Raw genomic sequence first — 22,224 nt, forward strand, 5'->3', positions numbered from 1 at the left:
TTCATGGTGTCTTGCTATCTGATCATATACGTGTTTCTAAGACAAGTTCTACAGAGCTGAATGGGAGCTCACTCCTATAACAAGTGCCCAGAGGACTGTGGCTTGTCTGTGCAGTGTTTACTAGGAAGTGCAATTATATCCAGTGTCATTTACTCCCAAGTAAATGTCGACAGGGTTGCAGCTGTGGCTGGAGGTTTCGTTGTGTAATTGTTGTTGCTATTGGACTTGTGTTTGATGTGTTGTTTTACAACGAGTTGCAATTTAGTATTTCAGAACTGTAACATTTTTGGTTTGGTTAAACAGTTACAATGCAGACTAAATGTTTTTTATAAATGCTTCTGGATTCTTAGGGGATAGCTGAGGACAGTGGTACTTTGTTACCAGGCTTTACTTCGTTTGGAGGGACAGTTCAAAGTGCTGGTTAAAGCCCTAAATCATGGCTGGGGATCAGACCACTCAATGAAGCCAAACATTGAAAGACTCAGGCTACATCAAAGGAAGAATTCCATATTGAGACTGTAGCAACATATCTTCCAAGTGTCCCTGTTTTCCAGGGACAGTCCCAGATTTACAGAAGCCGTCCCAGTTTCTGATTTGATCCTGGAATGTCCCGCTTTCCTTAAGACATCCCTATTTTCACTGGAGGGTATGGAGTTATGTGACCTCCAAGCCAAGGAGACAACCTTGAGAAGACATCTGAAGGCATCTGAAGCTTTGTAAAAATAGTTTTATTGTGTTTTTATATATATTGGAAGCTGCTCAGAGTGGCTGGGGCCACTCAGTCAGATGGGTGGGGTATAAATTATAAAATAATGATGGAATAAGGCGTCCCTATTTTCATCAGAGAAATGTTGGAAGGTATGTAGCAATGGCCACCAACTCGGATGGTTTTGAAAGAGAAATCCACAAATTCACAGAGGATAACACTATTAATGGCAGTAAGCTTCCGAATACCAGTTTGCTGGAGACTGCAGGAGGGTCGAGTGGTCAAGAATTTATGTCCCAGTGGTGAGACCAGGATGCTGGATTCATCATTGTATAAATATACCTGAGTTCTCTTTTCCCCCAGCCTCTGGCAACTCACCACCAGCACCACCAAACATTCCATTTTTGAAAGGCTTCTCAAACTAAAAGGAGAAAGAAAAATCCAATTATAAAAATGATTGATGTATGAAGCTGCCTTATATTGAACGAGGCCACTGCGTTCCGCAGCCTGATGTTGTCAGCTCTGACAGACAGCAGCTTTCTTAAGATGTCAAGCATCGCGGTCGTTCCAAGCTCTGCTCTCTAAATTCCTTTTAACCGGAGATGCCAGGCTTTGAATTGGGAGGCCTTCTGCATGCAAGACACATCCCCTGCCACTGAGCAATTGTAGCTCTGCTTCTGTAAGCTGCTGAAAGCAAGCCTGTTTGTCTGCCATGCGATTTGTATGCTATGCCATGGGAGCGGGTGTGAGACAATGGGAAGCCCGAGGAAGCCTTTCGTTTGAATCTTGGCTCGGCCCGTCAATTCACAAGGTGGACTTCAGCAAGCCACACACTGCCTCTCTCTCAGCCTCAGATGCCCCCCTCTGCACCCCCAGCAAGGGATGCTGTTAAGAATTACTGAGATAATGTATGTTTTTATTTGTTTTTATTTATTGCATCTATACCCCACTTTTTTTCTCCAAGGAGCTCAAGGTGGGTATACAGTTCTCCTCCTCTGTCTCCACATTCAGTCCCAGCAACAACACTGTGAGGTAGATTAGCATGAGAAGCAGAGATTGGCTGAACGACATGCCACACTGATTCTCCTTATCTGGCACTCAGACATTTTTTTCCTAGTTCTGTTCTGAAACCTGCCCTTTAAGGTCTCCTCCAGATGACCCATTTCAGAGAATCATAGAAGAGTTGGAAGGGACCACAAGTGTCATCTAGTCTAACCCCCTGCAATGCGTTGCACAAAGCTTTCATGGAGTTTAAATTATGTCTGCTTTTTATTGAGCCGTCGTCCTGATTTGTTTCCATGGAGGCTATTTGACAATGAACATTCATTGTGATTTGCTCATGCATTGTTTCTTCATCTTCCTGTGAAGCCTTCATTCATTTTGTGCTTTTTAAATGCATTTCTCTGACATTTTCTGAACCACCTTTTTAAAGCAGATTTGCTGCACCAGGGTGACAAAGCACTCGGATCTGCTTTAATTCCACAGACCCAAACCTCTCAGGATGCATCCGAATGCCACCCACAAAAGGGAAGCAGTTGGGGGGCAGGTGGTGCACCTTACTTTGTCAAAAGTTTTCTTCCTATGGCAAGATCCATGGGGAACAAGCATCTTCTGCTTAGGATACAGCAGATCTACAGCTCAGACAGCTAATTCCTGGCTCAGCCAAAGATACTCTTGCTTATCCCAGCTCAGCTGGCTGAGTCTGAGCCGAGGCCAGTGTAAATCCCCCAAAGGTGGGGCATCCTAAGGGTGTGATGGGAGCAGGACCAGAGAGCAAGAGGACTTAGGCTGGAACCAAAGCCCATTCATCTCAGTCATATGACCTTGAAACGCAACACAGAGCCGTATTTTAAAGACTTGCTTTCTCTCTCTGGCAGGCTTAGCCAGAGCAGCAGCGGCAACCATGCTGCTGAACGGGGGTTGAATCCAGTGCAATTTAATTTGGGCTTAATTTACAGCTCCTTGCTTGCTTTACACCAGCTTCTTCACCATAGCTGCCTAGGTCTCCTGATTGCTGCCTAGGTCTCCTGACTCCTAGGTCACATCCACACAAAGTACATACAAAGTACTCTTATATCACTTTACCTGTTACTTTAACAGCCAAAGAAAACTGGCAACTGTTGTTTGTTGGGGGTGCTGGGAGGGGTCAGCTTCAGTGCCCAGTATTATTTGCGGGGTGGGGGAGAGCCATGACTGTCCCAGTGGCATAGATGTGCTTTGAATGTACAGTGTTTGTGAGAGACCCTAGTCCAACACTCTTATTGCAATCCACTACACTGGCATTTGGGACGTGGGTGGCACTGTGGGTTAAACCACAGAGCGAAAGGACTTGCTGATCAGAAGGTTGGCAGTTTGAATCCCCGCGACGGGGTGAGCTCCCGTTGCTCGGTCCCTGCTCCTGCCAACCTAGCAGTTTGAAAGCACGTCAAAGTGCAAGTAGATAAATAGGTACCGCTGCGGTGGGAAGGTAAACGGCGTTTCTGTGTGCTGCTCTGGTTCACCAGAAGTGGCTTAGTCATGCTGGCCACATGACCTGGAAGCTGTACGCCGGCTCCCTCAGCCAATAAAGCGAGATGAGCGCCGCAACCCCAGAGTCGGCCACGACTGGACCTAATGGTCAGGGGTCCCTTTACCTTTACCTTTACCTTTACACTGGCATTTACCAAGTTCACATGTAGTTTTCTTCAAAGAGTGTGCATACTTTACTGGCTTAAAATGCAGCTAAGTTGTTCTTGTTTTTCTTCAGTCCAAATCATAGCTGGTTTGTGGGGGAAAGCATTAAAACAGAATAATAATAATAATAATAATAATAATAATAATAATAAATTTTTATTTATATCCCGCCCTCCCCAGCCGAAGCTGGGCTCAGGGCGGCTAACAACAATCAAAATAATCCAACATTCTAAAAACATTCATTATAAAATTAATTAAAATCAAATTGATGGCAACCATTAAGCAAAATTCTGTGCAGATTGCCAGAGGAGGGGGTCAGGCTGCGCCCTGACCAGAATATTTCATTTTAAATGAATAAGAGGATAGATTTGACTGATCACTAATGTTGCATGCCTGGATAGCTCAGTGGGTTAGAGCATAGTGCTCATAATGCCAAGGCTGCAAGTTCGATCCCCGTGTTGGACAGCTACATTTTCCTGCACTGCGTGGGGTTGGACTAGATGATGCTCAGAGTCCCTTCCAACTCTACAAATCTATTATTTTGTAGACTAGCAGTGAGAGCACATTGGATGCAAAGCAAACCAGAATGTGTTCACAGCCTAAGATTGCAATCCAATTTACACTTACTACTATGCACTGAAAGGAAGTCTAATTGGACTCAGTTGGACTCACTGCTAGGATCCACCTGCACAAGTGACTCACATTTCTCCCGGCTTTACTTGCTTACAACCCTAAGCATGTTTACTCAGAAGAAGGCCCCACTATGTTCAATGGGACTTGCTGCCAAGTAAGTGACAAACTTTTTTTTTTTTTTGCAAGTTTTGGCAGTTGCTTGATTAGATTTTAATAAGCTGTGGGATATGTGTTGTGTACAAAAGCATCATCTCTGATCTCTTGAAGTACACACACAAACAACAATTTATTGCATTGCTTTGTGCTTAAAAGGTTCACATTTGAAGGGACCTTCAGAATCAGCTAATCCACAAACCAGTTAAGCTTAAGTGCTCTGCTTCAAATTGACCGATTTAATTTAAGATCAGGATCTCCTTACATGTTAAGTCCTAAGCACATCTAAGCTTCAAGCACATTAACACAGCAACGTGGGTTCTGATTCCAGCCACTGCATTGAAAGTAAACCTAAGCAAGTGTGGAGAAGAGAGATTTGGAAGACCCAAGTTAACAAGAAAGAAACGTGGCTTTTGCTAAGGCACTCTCTCTTAAGTTGTGGGTGAACATATCAGACGACACAGCAATTCTGCAAACAGCTCTTGTTTATTCGCAGGCCAGAACAGAACTGAACTGAAGGGTTCAGCCAGCCTGCTTGTATGGAGCTGCACTAGAACGCAACAGTAACCATTTTCTGTAACTATCCAATCACTGAACGTCACTTTCGATCCCTTATTTGCATATATGGACCTGAGTGAAAACTATCTACAGTATCCCCCTGCTGGCCCAGGGTGAGAACTTCAGTACATAACACCCTCAGCCTACCTGTTGCGAGAATAAAAATCGAAATAAGAAAAGTATACATTGCAATGTGGGCTGTCAAAATACATGGCTTAGTCTTAGTAGACTTTTGACTAACAAAATATATTACACACAGGTATTCTACAAATAATGGGCTTGGGGTTGGGGGGGGGGTTATATGAAAAGCAGCCTTGAGAATGAGAATGGGGCACATAAATAAAGGAGCCCTTAACTCTTTCACCACCAGCCATTTTTCTACTGAAAACAGACCTCCCACTAGCTGCTTTCCTCCCACAAGGGAAAATAAATAGGGTTCTGTCTCTCTGCCTGGAGAGGGAAAACAACTGGCATAAATTTTAGCTAGAAAAATGGCTGGCGGAAATCACTGTCTACTAATCTTCCTGTTGCTGCAGGCCCCAAACGTGCATTTTTAGAATTTATTTATTTATTTGAAACCCTGTTTCAGAGTAGTGTTGAGCATACCTGTAGCTTATGGGTGATTTGGCTGGCAGCAGCATGAACACTCCCAAACAAACAAACATTTGTTTTTCCCCATAAATAATGTCCAATACAATATTCAGCTCTGGAGCTGGGAGCAGGGAAGTTTCTACTGTTATTTTCACTGCGTCTTGGGGACTGCCAGTTATTCTGCAGGGAAGTGTTCTCAGCAAGTGGAAAAAAGCAGGCACCTCTGGCCATCGCATCTTTTGATGTTCTTCTCCAATACATTATCCCAGCACTTAAATTCAGGGATGATATGAATGTGCCGCCTGTGTTTATGGGCGTATGGGCGCCTGGAGAAAATATCCAAGGAGCAGTTAATTTATTATGTTGCAGTGCAAGCATCTACTCCACCCCCCCCCCCCCAAGGAAATGAAGATTTGTTTGAGAACTTGCGGGCAGTATTTAGGCAAGAGAAAGCTTCTACACATAGCATATGTACTGGATACGCTTCTTCAAAACCCTTCCATGAAATATCCTTAATTTAACTGCAAGCTTTGTCAAATGGACCAAAATGGGCCTGTGCAAAGTTATTGTCATACCTCAGGTCATACCTCAGGTTGCGAACATGATCCATGCAGGAGGCACATTCGCAACCCACAACGCCGCGCCTGCACATGCTCATGACATGATTCGGCACTTCTGCGCATGATGTCATTTTGTGTTTCTGCGCATGAGCAAGTGCCAAAACCTGGAAATAACCCGTTCTGGTACTTCCGGGTTCAGCACGGTCCACAACCTGTAAATGCGCAACCCGCAGCGTTCACAACTTGAGGTATGACTGCAGTGTAATTTCTTGTTCATGCAGATCTTCTTGGTGCATTTTTTTTTTAAAATCTATCTCTTTATTTGAACAAAGGTTGTTCAAAGGGAGAGGATATGAACTGGTTTGAAAAGGAAGGGCAGAGACTTGAGACTGCTTCGCTGACAGGCTGGACAAGGCCTGCCCGTTTACTGGATAGATGTTACATTTTCCTTATAAAATGGCTTCTGACAGGTCTGAACGGCAGCCTGTCATGTTGAAAAACTTCTTCTTTCATCTTAGAGACAAACAGTGACAAAATGTTTGTTCACACGGAGACTTTCCAGTTCCTAGGAAACAGTTTATTGCAAGCGTGATGGTGGTGGCAGGGTGGGTGAATTGCAAAAACGCAGCACTTTTTAAAAGAAGCATTTATTCAAGGGCAGCCTGTGAAAATGGTTATAGTGTTAGCAAGGATGAGTCTTTTTTTTTTTTTTTTTTGGTCTTCCAGCCAGTTTATTTATTTATTTTTAAATGATATTTATTAAGGTTTCAAAAGAAGGATACATAAATAAGAAAGAGAAAAATAAAAAAAGGAAAAATACAAAATACCAAAAAAAAACAATTAAAAACAATTCCATCATTTCATCACTTCTCTTTCATTTACTTGTTTCCCGGACCTCCTCATACCTCCCTTTTTTGTATTCCAGTTCAATTTATTAGTCCAGCAATTCCTTTCCCTCCTTTTTAATCCTGATCTTTAATCTTAATATATTATAGCATTAGGTTTTTACGTATTGAAAATCCAATTTTTCCATATTCTTTTATACCGTTACAGCTAGAAACCACTTAACTTCAAGCAAGGATGAGTCTTTTGGGTGCCTCACCTAAATGCACAGTCCCAAGAAACTCCAGACGTTGTGCGCACCCAGATGTTTTCTGCCCAGATGTTATCACTGTAGTTCCCAAAAATATGCCTCTGTTGAAGTGAGGCGAGCATGGAGGAAGTGCGGGCAATTGTTATGAGATGTGGGATTTCCTTCCTGACCTTTTCTAGGCTGGGCGTTGTGTCTCTTAGAAGGGATACAAGACGGCATGCTCGGTTCTTCGGGCTTATTTTGTCTGGTTTTTTAATTTATTAAAAAGAAGAACCCTAGCTTTCTTTCAAAATGAAACTTGAAGCAGGCAAATATTACATGTGATTGGAAAACACAATATACCATATTTTTTGCACTATAACACTCACTTTTTTCCTCCTAGAAAGTAAGGGGAAATGTCTGTGCGTGTTATGGAGCGAATGCCTACGGATGGCGGCGGGATCTGCTGCAGTCGTGAGCAGAGGATCCATGGTTCCCCTTCCTTCCCTCCTCCATGGCTCACTTTGAAACAGCAAAGCAGGAGAAGAGCTGCTGAGTGGGGAGGAGAGAGGGACAGAGAGCCTGCTTGCTTTAAAGGAGCAAAGCGGGAGAGGAGAGGGGCCGCTTACACGAGTCCGGAGCTGTTTTTTTCAGCGAGCCGGGGAGGAGGGAGAGAACAGCTCGCTAAATAGCAGCAAAGTTTTTCGCAAGCAGGCTCTCTGGCCTTCTCTCCTCCCCACTCAGCTGGCTAAATAGCAGCAAAGTTTTTCAGCAAGCCGGGGAGGAGGGAGAGAAGCAGAGCCTTTAAAGGAGCAAAGCAGGAGAGGAGAGGAGCCGTCTCCTCTTATACCCCTCTTCTGCATTATTAATAGCATCCTTCTCCACCCACCCCATGCGTGTTCCTTGTCCCTTGAGTGCTTTCCCCTCCCTCCCCACTTAAAATGTGGTTACAAAGCACGGATCCACATGGATCCTCAGGATTTTTGCATTGGGCTACCCCAAACTCACCGTCAGATCACTTGTCTGGTGCCACAGCATGAACCACAAAAATCATACATCCACTGTTTCGTGTAGAATATTTTTTCCCCTTGTTTTCCTCCTCTAAAAACTATGTGCGTGTTATGGTCAGGTGCGTGTTATAGAGCGAAAAATACGGTAACATCCTGTTTGATGGGAACTGTAGTCCAAAATATCTGGAAGGTGCCAGGTTTCTAATTTATCCATCTATTACATTTTTCAATATCCCACCTTTCCTTCAAGAAGCTCAAGGTAGCATAGGTTGTTTTCACGCTCCCTATATTATCCTCACAACAACCCTGTGAGGTAGGTTAGACTGAGAGCTGGTGACTGGACCAAGGTCACCCAGTGAGCTTCGTAACTGAACGGGGATTTGAACCCTCGTCTCCCAGGTCCTAGTCTGACAATCAAACTACTAGACTGCATTGGTTAGTGGAAGTTGTTTTAGACTAATAACAACCTCATCCTCTGAGTGTGGATGTTTATGTAGCCAAAATGGTACTTCCACACACAAGTGAAAGAGGTCAGCAGACCTGGGGGAACATCAAGGATGGCAGAATACAACAACAATTCTTAGTGGGGGGGGGGGGACACTAATGGGAGTGGGACTGCCCAATAGTTCAGTGAGAACAGGAAGCTCAGCAGGCCTGATATGCTGAGTCATTTTTTGCAGGAAGAGAGGGGAGAAAACTGGAAGACGTGGGGATGGAATGAATTATTCCAGAATTGAATGTGGCTGGCTGGAAGCTTGAACAGGAGTGCTCCACCTTACGGCATTTTTCAGTGGCAGATTTCAGTGCTTTATGTCTATATTCCCATGGTAGTTTATTCAGTTTCCCCTAAATTTCCCTATTATATACGAGCTTTCCACTTCCGGACCCATAGTAGAACATAGTTCTCTCAATTCCATACGATTTTCAAATGGATTATTTCTGGAAGCAAATAGCATTGTCTTCCAATCTTAATTATCCACATTAGCTTGGAAATTCAATGGCATTTTAGTGTAAATTTCCCATATTATTCATGTTTTATGCAATTTTGCCCAATACGCACGTTTTTACAAAACATTTTTTCCTCATTCAATGAATCTTTCTGTTATTTTCACTATTATATGCAATTTTAGGCATGCTATTGTGGAATGTCCATTTTCATACACATTGCTTGCCTGGAGAACTGCATTGCAAAAATCGAGTAAGTGGAAATGTTGTGAGATGAGGTTTTAACTTTTTACAAATTTTTAACTATGGCTGTGAGTGTTTTAGTGATTTTGTTGTTGTTGTTGATTGTCCTGTAAACCACTTGAAGACTTTTTTCTACAATCAAGCGGTTTATAAATGATATAAAATAAATAAATAACCCTCCCGAAAATGAATATTGCAATTTTTAATGTTTTACGCAACTTTGCCTAATACGCATGTTTTTACAAAACATTTTCCCCTAATGCAATGCATGTTTCTGTTATTTTCACTATTATATGCAATTTTAACCACACTTGTGGAATATTCATTTTTGTACACATTGCTTGGCTAGGGGAACTGCATTGCAAAAGTGGAAATGTCCTAAGATGGCTGTGTATTGGATCTTGTATTGTTTCAGAAATAATTGTGTAGGTTTTCCTTTAAATGCAAACTGAATCGAATTTCTCCCCCTCTTCTGAAAGTTATACCCTTTGCCTCTTGGGTGCTGCACAAGACATCTTCCCAGACCTCCGCAACAGAGCTACTTCCTTGCTCATATACTCAGCCTGTGAAAATGTGACTTTGTGTTTCTGGAGATATCTAAAGTGTCACATCTGACTCCAGATTCCCTGCCCCTGAATTAAAATAACAGTGTATGGTTATCATGTTGCTTACAGACTGACCCACAAAAGAATGTAATCACAACACTTCAGTTTAAGCTGATTAAGTATCTTGTCCCTTGGCAACTTCTGTAGGACTGCATTGATCAAAATAATTTCGCTTAAGAGGTTTAGAGATTGCTGGTTTAGTCCACCCCTTGTTTCAAAGTAGCAACCAAGTATAACTCTTGGCTTAATCAATGTTAATTTATTTACCTCCTTTATCAAGTGCCCATTAAATTGCCATGGCTGCAGCCGTTCAATGCACTCACGTTGTAAAATAATGAGACCTACCCCATAAATGGAATAGCTTCTAGAGAATATACTGACCAGGGACTGATAAGCTGCTGAAAGCTCGCCCTTGTTATTAAAAAGAAGAGTCCTATTTTTCCTGGTTGTCAGATATGTTCTTGGTTTCCAGTAATCATGGCTCAGAAATTCATAATGACTTGGTTAAGTATATCAATTTGTCCAGCTTATAATGTTCGGCTGTATTACTAATTGAGCACCACTCTCTTCCAGAGATTGTTCTCTAGCCCAGAATGTTAAATAAACTTCTCTGCATCGCATACATGGTTAGTGGTCAGCAGACAAAATGCTCAAAGCCAGCTGGGCAGACAGCCTTTGACATTAATCTGTTACTCTCAGTGAAGTTCTCACTGACTGATGCGGAACTATGTGAAAGCCAAAGCCTGCTGTTTTGTCAGTTCGAGATCAAGGATCTTTGATCTGTCTCTTATTGATTGCTACAAATTGTTTGAACAGTCCAAGCAACTTTCGGTTTGCTGAATCTCCTCGGGAAATTCCTTTGATTGTTCCTTGCAAGTGTTCAAAACATAAGGATCAGACCAAATGCCTATCAAGTCCAGTATTTTCTTGTCACAGTTGCATGTGCGAAGCCCACCAGTGGGGCAGAAATGCTGATAGCCTTCTCTGTGTTCAGAATTAGAATTAGAAGTGTAGAGATAGAAGGGAACCAAAGAGTCATCTGGTCCAGGGGTCAGCAAACTTTTTCAGCAGGGGGCCAGTCCACTGTTCCTCAGACCTTGTGGGGGGCCGGACTATATTTTTTGGGGGGGGAAATGAACAAATTCCCAAGCCCCACAAATAACCCAGAGATGCATTTTAAATAAAAGCACACATTCTACTCATGTAAAAACACCAGGCAGACCCCACAAATAACCCAGAGATGCATTTTAAATAAAAGGACATATTCTACTCATGTAAAAACATGCTGATTTAGAAGGCAATTGGGCCGGATCCAGCCCCCGGGCCTTAGTTTGCCTACCCATGATCTAGTCCAACCCCCTGGAATGCAGGTATCTCAACTAAACCATCCATGATAGATGGCCATCCAACCTCTGCTTAAAAATCACCAGTGAGGGAGAGTCTACCACCTCCTGAGGAAGACCATTCCACTGTCAAACAGATCTTACTGTCAGAAAGTTCTTCCAGATGTTTACTCAGAATCTCCTTTCTTGTAACTTGAATCCATTGGTTCAGGTCCTACCTTCCAGAGCAGGAGGAAACAAGCTTGCTCCATCTTTCATTGCTCTTGAGATATTTGAAGATGGCTATCACATCTCCTCTCACTGTTATATTTGGTTGTTGTCCTGCATCCACCCATGAAAATGCAACTTCTTTCTGCATGTATTTTCTGGCAGAGCAAGTCTATTTCCAATCAGCTGTTGACCATGGCCAATGCTGTGGAACGGTTGCAGGACTGACAATGCCAAATAACAGTTCCCAAGGGGCAATATGGCAATGCATGTCTGTGCTAACATTATGGGCCAAGAGAGAGATGAGAATACAGAAGAGCTTTTTCTGAATGATCCACCAGAAAGCTCTTAAATTTCAAGGCTATTCTGAAATGATCTGAAATTCAGGGATTACGAATTCACACCAGGTGCCAAGTAAATTCCCAAGAACAGATTTCAGGATAAGTAACCCAACTAGGGATGTTCAAATCTGCTCAATTTTAAAATTTCCTTCAGTTTCTCCTTTTCCCAGTCGTATGTTTAGCTCATCACATTTCAGCATTAGCTTGTGTAGTATGTTTTTTAAAAAAATATTTTTTAGTGTACATTTCTCAGCCCCAGTCAGAACGGCCAGTGGTCAAGGATTATGAGGGATATACTTTAGCAACATCTGGGGAGCACCACCATGGACTGCAAAAGAACTAATGTAGTTTTTATCAGAAGCTGAACTGTAGCAGAACAGAAACACAATTGCATGTGATGAGTTCACATGGGTTGGAAGGAACAGAATTTGAACCCTTCCTACATCCCTATGCTCAATCAAACATACTACAGTAGACCTGGAGGCATCCTAAGATCTCACTGTCTATATATGGTGCATTTCCATCTTTTATACACAATGGTTGCAGGGAGACATCTGAATAGCCCCATTGTTAGTTATTATGTTTGTTTGCCACTTTTTGCAAAATGTCCCAAAACAACTTACAAAAATTTGAAATTCAGAGCAACTTATCGAACACTGGAAATCCACAACGCAAAATGTTCTCCATGGGTCTGTAGGTCAGAAAAGTGCATGTATATTGTTCCTGGCAAAATATGATAGGCCAGAAAAGACAGCAGCATAATGCATAATGGCATTGCTACTTGCCTGATGTTCAGAGATTGTAGAAAAGGATATAAATGTTTTATTATCCTCCCTTTGCACACACACACACACACACACTCATGCACACACACATATTCATTGCCCTGTGACATTTTATTATATATAAAACAAACAGAATTGTGAGTCATGCAGGAATTAGTAAAGTATGAGCAGGCTCCAGGAAGCAGATATGTTTGGGTATCTTAAGCTGCTGCCTTTCGAAAAGACTCATACATGAAAGAACATGTCATTTTGTAGTGGGTGTTCTTAGAAAACCAAGACAGTGCTTATTGAATTGTGAAATGCATTGTGTGTCATACGACTTGGTTACTTTCCCAACCATAGAATCATATGATTTGTAGAGTTGGAAGGGACCCTGAGAGTCAGTTAGTTCAGCCCCATGCAATTCAGGAATCAGAGTGCATCGCTAAACTACGGCATTCGCTCCCGCAGGAGGCAGTGGTGGCTTTAAAAGAGGAGCAGACAAAATTCACGTTCATGAATAGCTTCTAGGCGTGATAGCTATGCTGCGTCTCCAACCATAGGAAGCAGTATGCTGTGAAATACTAGTTTCTGGAAACCGCAGGAGGGAAGAGGGCTCTTGTGCTGGGCTCTTCCTGAGGGTTTCCCACAGGTATATGCTTGACTACTGTGAGAAGTCTGCTCACCTTTTAATCAGTGGGTGGCATTGCAGCCAAGCAGCTGTGCCTCAATAGTTTTCTGGCTTAGGGGTAGAGGTATGTCACCTCTCCCCTACTCCGTGTCATCTGTGCTGAGGGACAGCCCCAGCCAATCAGCTAGTGTGGGGCAGTGGTTAAGAGTGATAGACTCGTAATCTGGTGAACCAGGTTCGCGTCTCCGCTCCTCCACATGCAGCTGCTGGGTGACCTTGAGCTAGTCACACTTCTCTGAAGTCTCTCAGCCCCACTCACCTCACAGAGTGTTTGTTGTGGGGGAGGAAGGGAAAGGAGAATGTTAGCCGCTTTGAGACTCCTTAGGGCAGTGATAAAGCAGGATATCAAATCCAAACTCTTCAGGTGACTTAACTGTGGCACAGCCAGTCAGCACCCTCTCTCTCACCCCATCGCTGGATCACCCAACCCACCCACCCTCTTTTCATGCTTTGCTCTGATACGACCTTGCTATGGCAATTGTCAGTCGCCATATTGTTGGGGTTGGGTAGGACTTTCTTCCACTTGGCAAATTGGCACTGGCCATTTGGTTTTCGCCTACTTAGTAGCAATCGTCACAACTTTTGTGAGGTTAGGCATTGGGTGAGCCTTTGTTTGGTTGGAGGGGAGGTTGTTGCATTTGCCTGTGCCTCCTCAGTAGTATCCTGATAAAGGGATCCGGGGTGTGAATACTGCCTGAAGCCTGGGCATGCGCTAGGGCCATGTCACAGCCCCTACAAGGACCCCTCAGGGTGTCCTTATTTGATGTAAGTCATAGGGCACCCCCTATCAGTGGTTTCACCCTTCTGTTGACTCCCTACAGATGGGCAGGAGTCAAGATATAGCCTGGCTTCACCCCAATGCTTAAGCTAAACCACTCACATCTGTAACCAATAAAGTTGTGGCCTATTTGCACCCATAAATCAAAATACTCCGTGTCTGTGTGTTTTATTGTTCTCCTGGAAAGTTTGTGACTCGAGTGCCTTGGCACGCAACAGACTGCTAGGCTAGACATGTCATTGGCCTGATCCATGAGGGCTCTTCTTAAGTTCTTAAGATCTAATGGACATCTACTGTGGTGTATAGCAGATTTCCCTACAGTTGGTATGCACTAACTAATCTTCCAAAGTAAGCTGAATCGGCTGAAGGTCAGCTGTGTCCACCTGCAGTCTTGGCTAGATCAATATGCCATTACAAGAATGGCTGCCAAACTATTTTATCTCTTCTGATAAGGAGATAACTGACAAAAATAGATACCTTACGTTCCCTTGGCACCTGGAGCTCCAAGCCATGAGAACAAAAAATGTTCTGTCCCTTGTGGCAACTGGTTTATTTATTTATTTTAAGCCTCTTTTTTTAAGAAAAAGAAAAACCCTATTCCCTCAGTTATAAAGTCTCCTAGAGCAGCTTGCATAACATATATAAAAACACAAGACATTTCCTGCTACTTGGCATACAATCGAAAAGACATAACACAAATGGGGAAAAGGGGGCTGAGGAAGGAAAAGGAAATTAAATAATATTAGGCCCTGATTCTTGGAATTAGTTTGTAGTTCTTATAATGGCTTGCTAGAATGGGAAAAGTGAAGGTGGAAGAGGAGTCAAATGGAGCAGAGAGAGCAAGCGAGGGGGTTATTCTGAGCCCCCAAGAATATTTGAAATGGTACCCTAATAGCAGGTGCCTGAAAACTGCTAACAACAGAAGCTGCAGAGAGGCGGGACACGCAGAGGAGCTTCTGGCAGTAAATGAATGCATCTGTCAATTTTGATTTCTCTCACTTTCTCATTTCCCCAGTTTAGTTCTCCACATTTGCAGGGGAGGGGCTGTTGTTGTTCATCTCCCCCCCCCCCTTTTTCTTTTTAAAGCGAAAAGTGTGGGATATCTGAATCATAAAGGGGAAGTTGCTTAGACACCCCTGCTAGCAATTCAGGCTGAATGCAAGATAACTGTTCATTGTCATGTAACCTCCATGTAAATAAATCGCGGGGGGGGGGGGGGATGCTCAATAAAGACTGGATGTAGTCTAACCACTCTGTAAGCTTTCTGTGAGCAAATCAGAATGAGTGCTGACTAAATGGGACCTCCTACAATGTTCTGCTGCTCACTAAGGCTCCCATGATGATGCTCTGTATTAAGAACATTAGAAAGAGTCCTGTTGGATCAGACCAAAGGCCCATCTAGTTCACCACCCTGCTTTCTACAGTGGCAAATCAGGCGCATAGTCAGGACAGGCGCCCAATTGCCCTCTCCACTTTGACCTCCAGCAGCAGGTTTTCAAAGGCATACTGTCTCTAATACTAGGTAATATAGGTCCATCGATACTAGCCTTGATCTCCCTGAATTTATCTAATCCTCATTAATGTCATTCATGTTGGTGGCTGTCACTGCAACCTATAGTAGCAAATTCCATAGTGTGTGGCTTAATTGGTAGTAAATAATTGAGATTAAGTGGCAGAAAAAATGCAGTTTGCCTACAACCAATTGGGAAAGGGCAAATGCACACTTTTGGCACAACAACACAATAATCTGCCTTGAATTTGAAGCTAGCTCACCAGGATAATCTGCAAAGGCCTTTCTGTATTCTGAATTCTTTGGAAGAGCTGTCATCCAGTAAATGCCATGATGGGGCATATTACTAAAGTGGGACAAACACTTCTTTCTTTTATCATGTCGATCTTCACTGCGGCTGTGACCTTTACGCAAGCTCTCTTCCTCACCTAACAGCAGCTCTTGAATGACAGATTCAGCGTTGCTATTTTTAAAACCCAAGTAGCAAAGATTGTGTAGTCGCAGTAAAATATCCCCATATTTCAGCGAGGTCTAAAACAGGTAGCGAGTCGGTGTTTATGAATAAGCAGAGTTTGCCTGCAGAGTTGAACCCTGGTTCAGACTTTCTGCATCCATTTGGATGATCAGTGTATGGATGATGGGAGTCAGAATGCTACCCAGCTCTACCTGTCTTTTAAATCAGAACCAGTGAAGGTGGTGAAGGTCCTGTGTGAGTGTCTGGAGGCTGTTGGAGGATGGATGGCAGTTAACGGATTGAGGTTGAATCCTGACAAGACAGAAGTACTGTTCTTGGGGGACAGGGGGCGGGCTGGTGTGGAGGACTCCCTGAAACTGAATGGGGTAACTGTGCCCCTGAAGGACCAGGTGCGCAGCCTGGGAGTCATTTTGGACTCACAGCTGTCCATGGAGGCGCAGGTTAATTCTTTGTCCAGGGCAGCTGTTTACCAGCTCCATCTGGTACGCAGGCTGAGACCCTATGTGCCTGCAGACTGTCTTGCCAGAGTGTTGCATGCTCTAGTTATCTCTCGCTTAGACTACTGCAACATACTCTACGTGGGGCTACATTTGAAGGTGACTCGGAAACTGCAATTGATCCAGAATACGGCAGCTAGACTGGTGACTGGGAGTGGCCGCCGAGACTATATAACACAGGTCCTAAAAGATCTGCATTGGCTCCCAGTACATTTCCGAGCACAATTCAAAGTGTTGGTACTGACCTTTAAAGCCCTAAATGGCCTTGGTCCTGTATACCTGAAGGAGCGTCTCCACCCCCATCGTTCTGCCCGGACACTGAGGTCCAGCGCCGAGGGCCTTCTGGTGGTTCCCTCGCTGCAAGAAGCCAAGTCACAGGGAATCAGGCAGAGGGCCTTCTCGGTAGTGGCACTGCCCTGTGGAACGCCCTCTCAGCAGATGGCAAGGCAATAAACAACTATTATACTTTTAAAAGACAATTAAAGGTGGTCCTGTTTAGGGAAGTTTTTAATTTCTGATGCTGTATTGTTTTTAATATTCAGTTGGAAGCTGCCCAGAGTGGCTGGGGAAACCCAGCCAGATGGGCGGGGTATAAATAAATTATTATTATTATTATTATTATTATTATTATTATTATTATTATTATCATCTGCTGACCAAGGAGCATGGATCCAAGAGCCAACAGACTCAATGCTTATGCAGCATGGCACAGTGGTTAGAATCCCTGCAGGAGCCAGTGTAGTGTTAAGAGTGTTGGGCTAGGACCAGGAAGACTAGGATTCAAATCCCTGCTCAGCCATGAACCTCACTGAATGACTGCAGGCCAACCACCCAGCTCTCCTCTTAACCTACCTCACAGGGTTGTTAGCAGAATAAAATGGGAATGGGGAGAACTTTGTATTCCGCCTCAAGCTCCCTGGAAGAAAGGTGGTGTATATAACTAAATAAATACGTATGAACATGTGGAGGCCAATGTGAGGTCAGTACAGTGGTACCTCGGGTTACATACGCTTCAGGTTACAGACTCCGCTAACCCAGAAATAGTGTTTCAGGTTAAGAACTTTACTTCAGGATAAGAACAGAAATTATGCTCCGGCGGCGCGGTGGCAGCAGGAGGCCCCATTAGCTAAAGTGGTGCTTCAGATTAAGAACAATTTCAGGTTAAGAACGGACCTCCGGAATGAATTAAGTACTTAACCTGAGGTACCACTGTAGTGTGGTTCTGCTGTCCCTTCTCTCTATATCTAATTCACAGATTCTAACTGTGAACAGAGAGAGAGAGAGAGCTGTGGCAAGTCCAGGGTTGGCCATGATCTCAGTCTGAATTCTCCCTCTTTGCTTAGGAAAAGAAATACTGACAAGTGTTAAGAAGACGCAGCACTGTCTTGAGGCTGACCAAGACAGGGTGGGCACGTCACTTGCAAACAGGGACATTTGATACCTATATCAGTGTGCGCACACTTCTAATTCAGATGCATTCCTGAATCATGGAATCATACCAGGGGCACATGATTCCCCCACTATGCATTGACAGAGTACATGAGGGAATTGTGCAGGCCAACTCTGTCTCTGCTGTTAATGTGACAGAGATTGAACATCCCCACTGCCTGTTCATTCAGCTCTACACACAGCCTTAAGTATACATGTGGAGCACACTCATTGGGTGTGTTCAGACAACAGTCTAAAACAGGAATAGCCAACGTGGTGCCTTCTAGATCAGCAGTCTTCACCTTTTCCAGACAAGGTTTAATGAAGCCACCTTTAACTAAAATATGCATTGGGGGACTCCTCTACTGGTATGGTGGTAGTGCTGGTGTTGTGACCCACCATAGATCAGGCTAGGACCCGGTGGTGGATCCCACCCTAACAGCTGAAGGCCAATGCTCTAGATGTTGTTGGACAACAACTCCCATCATCCCTGACCAGTTGCCACACTAGTTCTGATGTTCACTTTTTAAAAAGCAATTTTGCCTGATAGACATTTTATTGCAAGCTGTTTCTCCCAATGTAATGCATGAAAGTATGCTATATTCACAAACATATGCATTTTCATGCAATGTGTATATTTGTGTACACATTAAATGTCTGGAGAACTGCACGGCAAATTTCAAAGGATAGCTGTGTGTCAGTCTGTGTATTGTTTTGGAGTATGTGAGTATGGCTGGCTCACATTTAAATGCAAGCTGAATAGAATTTCTCCTCCATCCCTAGTGGTACATTGCCACATGTGGGTTTTAGAAGATCAGTTGGATGAGCGCAATGTGGAATCCGACAACATGGGACTCAAGAACTTAAGTCAAGCAAATAGCGTAAGGGACCATCCCCATGTGAGTTAAACTGTTGTAGCCAAACCAGGGGGAGGGGGGGAGCATTCAGGAGCACAGGAAAGCTGACCCAAATACCAAAAGACAGAATCTCATCAAAACTATGAGCTGAAGCTGTTGTGATTGGGGAAGGTGCAGTAATGGTAAAAATTCTGGTGGGGGGGGCACATTAAATGCTAGCTATAAACAAACAGCAATTAAGCAGTCATCAGGCTATGTGTAATTAAGCACACAGAGCTATCAAGAGATATATGGACTTCGAATTGTTGATTGTATGATGTGTATATTTTACTGTGTGGCTTACAGAGCAGGGGATGAGCAGGGACCTTTTTATCTTAAGGAAAGATGAAAAGCAAAATGAAGAAATAATCTTAAGCTTTTCTTGTCTGTTTATTTGTTTGTTTTAAGCACAGTACTGGTTATAGAACCACATTCGTTTCCCTTTTCTGCTAACATCTCTAGATCACGTTTTGTTTTCTTCTGGCTCTGCAAAACAGCAGCAAACTGAAGTTTTTTTAAAACAACAACCAATCACCTGCTGTATGTCGGCAGAAGCATGACTTCCTTGCTTGCCTTCTAGGCATGTCACTTGTGGAACTCTTGCTCAAGTGCTCATGGGTGACCTTTCACATATACACTCATGGGGCCTGACCTGGCAGTGACTGACTAGGAATGAATCCTGTCAGGGATAGCTCAGTAAAGATGTTGACCCAGTGTGCGGCTGCTGGGAAAGAAGGTGAATTCTATACGAGGGGTCATTAGGAAAGGGAATGAAAATAAAACTGCTATTTTCATACTGTTTTCTAGTCAAATCTTTGGGAATCACCTAACTCAAAAAGCGTATTGTAGAGTTCAGAAAAGGACAACCAAAATTATCAAGGAATAAGTCCCCTATAAGGAAGGTTTACAACATTTGGAACTTACAACATTTACAACATTTCGAAGATCGTATCTGAAGAAGTGTGCATGCACACGAAAGCTTATACCCAGAACAAACTTAGTTGGTCTCTAAGGTGTTTCCGTGCGCTGCTCTGGTTTGCCAGAAGCGGCTTAGTCATGCTGGCCACATGACCCGGAAGCTTTCTGTGGACAAATGCCAGGTCCCTCGGCTTATAGAGCAAAATGAGCGCGCAACCCCAGAGTTGTCCGTGACTGGACCTAATGGTCAGGGGTACCTTTACCTTTTTAAGATGCTACTGGACAATTTATTTATTTATTTATTTCAACATTTGGAACTCTTTAGTTTGGGGGGGCAGGAATGAGTAAAGAATTAAATGAGAGATGTGCATAAAATTATATGTGGAAAAAGTGGATAGAGAGACTTTTTTCTCCATCTCTCACAATATTAGAACTTGGGTCCCGCCAATCTTGCAGATTCGGGAAAGACAAAGTACTTCTTCACAGAACACATAGTTAAACTGTGAAAATTGCTTCCAGAAGATGTAATGGTGTCCACCAACATGGATGGTTTTGAAAGAGGGTTAGACAAATTCATAGATAAGAAGGCAATCGATGGCTACTAACCATGATGGCAGTATGTTTCTGGATACCAGCAACTGGGAAGGAGCATCTCCACCCCCATCATTCAGCCCGGACACTGAGGTCCAGATCTGAGGGCCTTCTGGCGGTTCCCTCACTGCGAGAAGCCAAGTTACAGGGAACCAGGCAGAGGGCCTTCTCGGTAGTGGCACCCGCCCTGTGGAATGCCTTCCCATCAAGGAAATAAACAACTACCTGACTTTTAGAAGACATCTAAAAGCCCTGTTTAGGGAAGTTTTTAATGTTTGATGTTTTATCATGCTTTTAATATTCTGTTGGGAGCTGCCCAGAGTGGTTGGGGAGACCTGGCCAGATGGGCGGGGTATAAGTAATAAATGATAATGATGATGATGAACGCCAGGTCAGGAGAGTGCTCTTGCAATCAGGCCTTGCTTTTGGGCTTCCCATTGGTTTCCCTTGCTTGTGGGCTGGCTACAATGAGAACCAGATGTTGAGAGCCAGTGTGGTGTAGTGATTAAGAGCGGTAGACTCGTAATCTGGTGAACCGGGTTCGCATCTCCGCTCCTCCACATGCAGCTACTGGGTGACTTTGGGTTAGTCACACTTCTTTGAAGTCTCTCAGCCCCACTCACCTCACAGAGTGTTTGTTGTGGGGGAGGAAGGGAAAGAAGACTCCATAGGGTAGTGATAAAGCAGGATATCAGATCCAAACTACTCCTCCTCTTCCTCTTCTTCTTCTTCTTCATCACGTTACTAAATCCTGCAGGGCTCTCCTTGTGTTCTTTTGTTCTTAATCTTTGGAAAAGGCAGATTTGATTTTCCGGAATAAAAGAGCATTAATAGAAGCCATTCAGACACTTAACAGAATAATATACATTCCTATTCAGAATGATCACTGCCAAAGTTCATGTAAATCATATTCATCCGGTCACTCAGGAGGACAGCTGAACTGTCCCCCTCCCTCCCTGGAAAATAGTAAAGTTCATCTGGCAAATGACGCTTTGCCAGGATTATTTTGTGTTTGTTGTCAAGCTGGGCAACGTCGCAGTTCCCTCCCTGTGCAAACATGTCTAGAGATCAACTATAGGAGATTTGTAAATATACTTACATCCGTGCAGGGAGTATTTTATTTCATGATGATTCTGTTTTGTGTGACAGAGACAGGAATATCCTAAACCTGGAGCAGAAAACCTATGGCCCTTCGAGATGTTTCAGGACTCGAGCTCCCATCAGCCCCAGCCAGCAAAGCCAATGGTTAGGGGTAATGGGAGCTGTAGTTCAGAAACAGCCCTTCCCAAAGCAAACTAAATTATTCTCACAGAAAATGCTTTGCAACAGAGAGTAAAAAGTGGAACGATCATCCATGTCAATATTTGAGGCAATTGTCATTTTTCTCCCACCACCTGCAAATTTCCCTTTGGTTTTAATGGATTTCAGATGTCTTTGTTTGTCCTCATAATGCTAACCAAACCTGCTGTTATTATTTTCTGGGTTGCTATGATCACTTAAGAAAAGAAGAAGTTGAACATCCACGTCATGCAAAATGAATACTTCGCATTTGTGTCCAGCTCATTTGTTTAATAATGCATCTTGCATTTCACATTTTCAGACAAAATGAGAGATTATGCTGAAAGTCACCTACGCAGGCGTTTTAGCTTGCAATCTGTAAATCATTTGTTGTAACGATGAGCTAATATCACTGTTTTCCCCACTGTGTAGGTAAGCGATTGCTGGTAAGAGGTGTCAGCTTGCCTGCAAAAGGATTCCATTACCGCACTGAGCTGGGGGCTGGAGTTTTATATCAAGTCTAAGAAAGACTGTAAGATTTTGGTGTCAGATGACTGTCCTTTTATCTGAAACAGGGGTCACTAACATATGGGTCTCCAATTGTTGCTGTACTATCACATGCATAAGCCCTGGGCAGCATGGTCAATGGTCAAGAATGATGGGAGTTGTAGTCCAACAACATCTAAAGGACACCACATTGGTTATGCCTGCGGAAAAGCATGCATGCTAATTGTACCATAGAGATCAATAGATCACAG

This window comes from Podarcis pityusensis (assembly GCF_964106645.2).
Source record: "Podarcis pityusensis genome assembly, chromosome: 5".
Taxonomy (NCBI): domain Eukaryota; kingdom Metazoa; phylum Chordata; class Lepidosauria; order Squamata; family Lacertidae; genus Podarcis; species Podarcis pityusensis.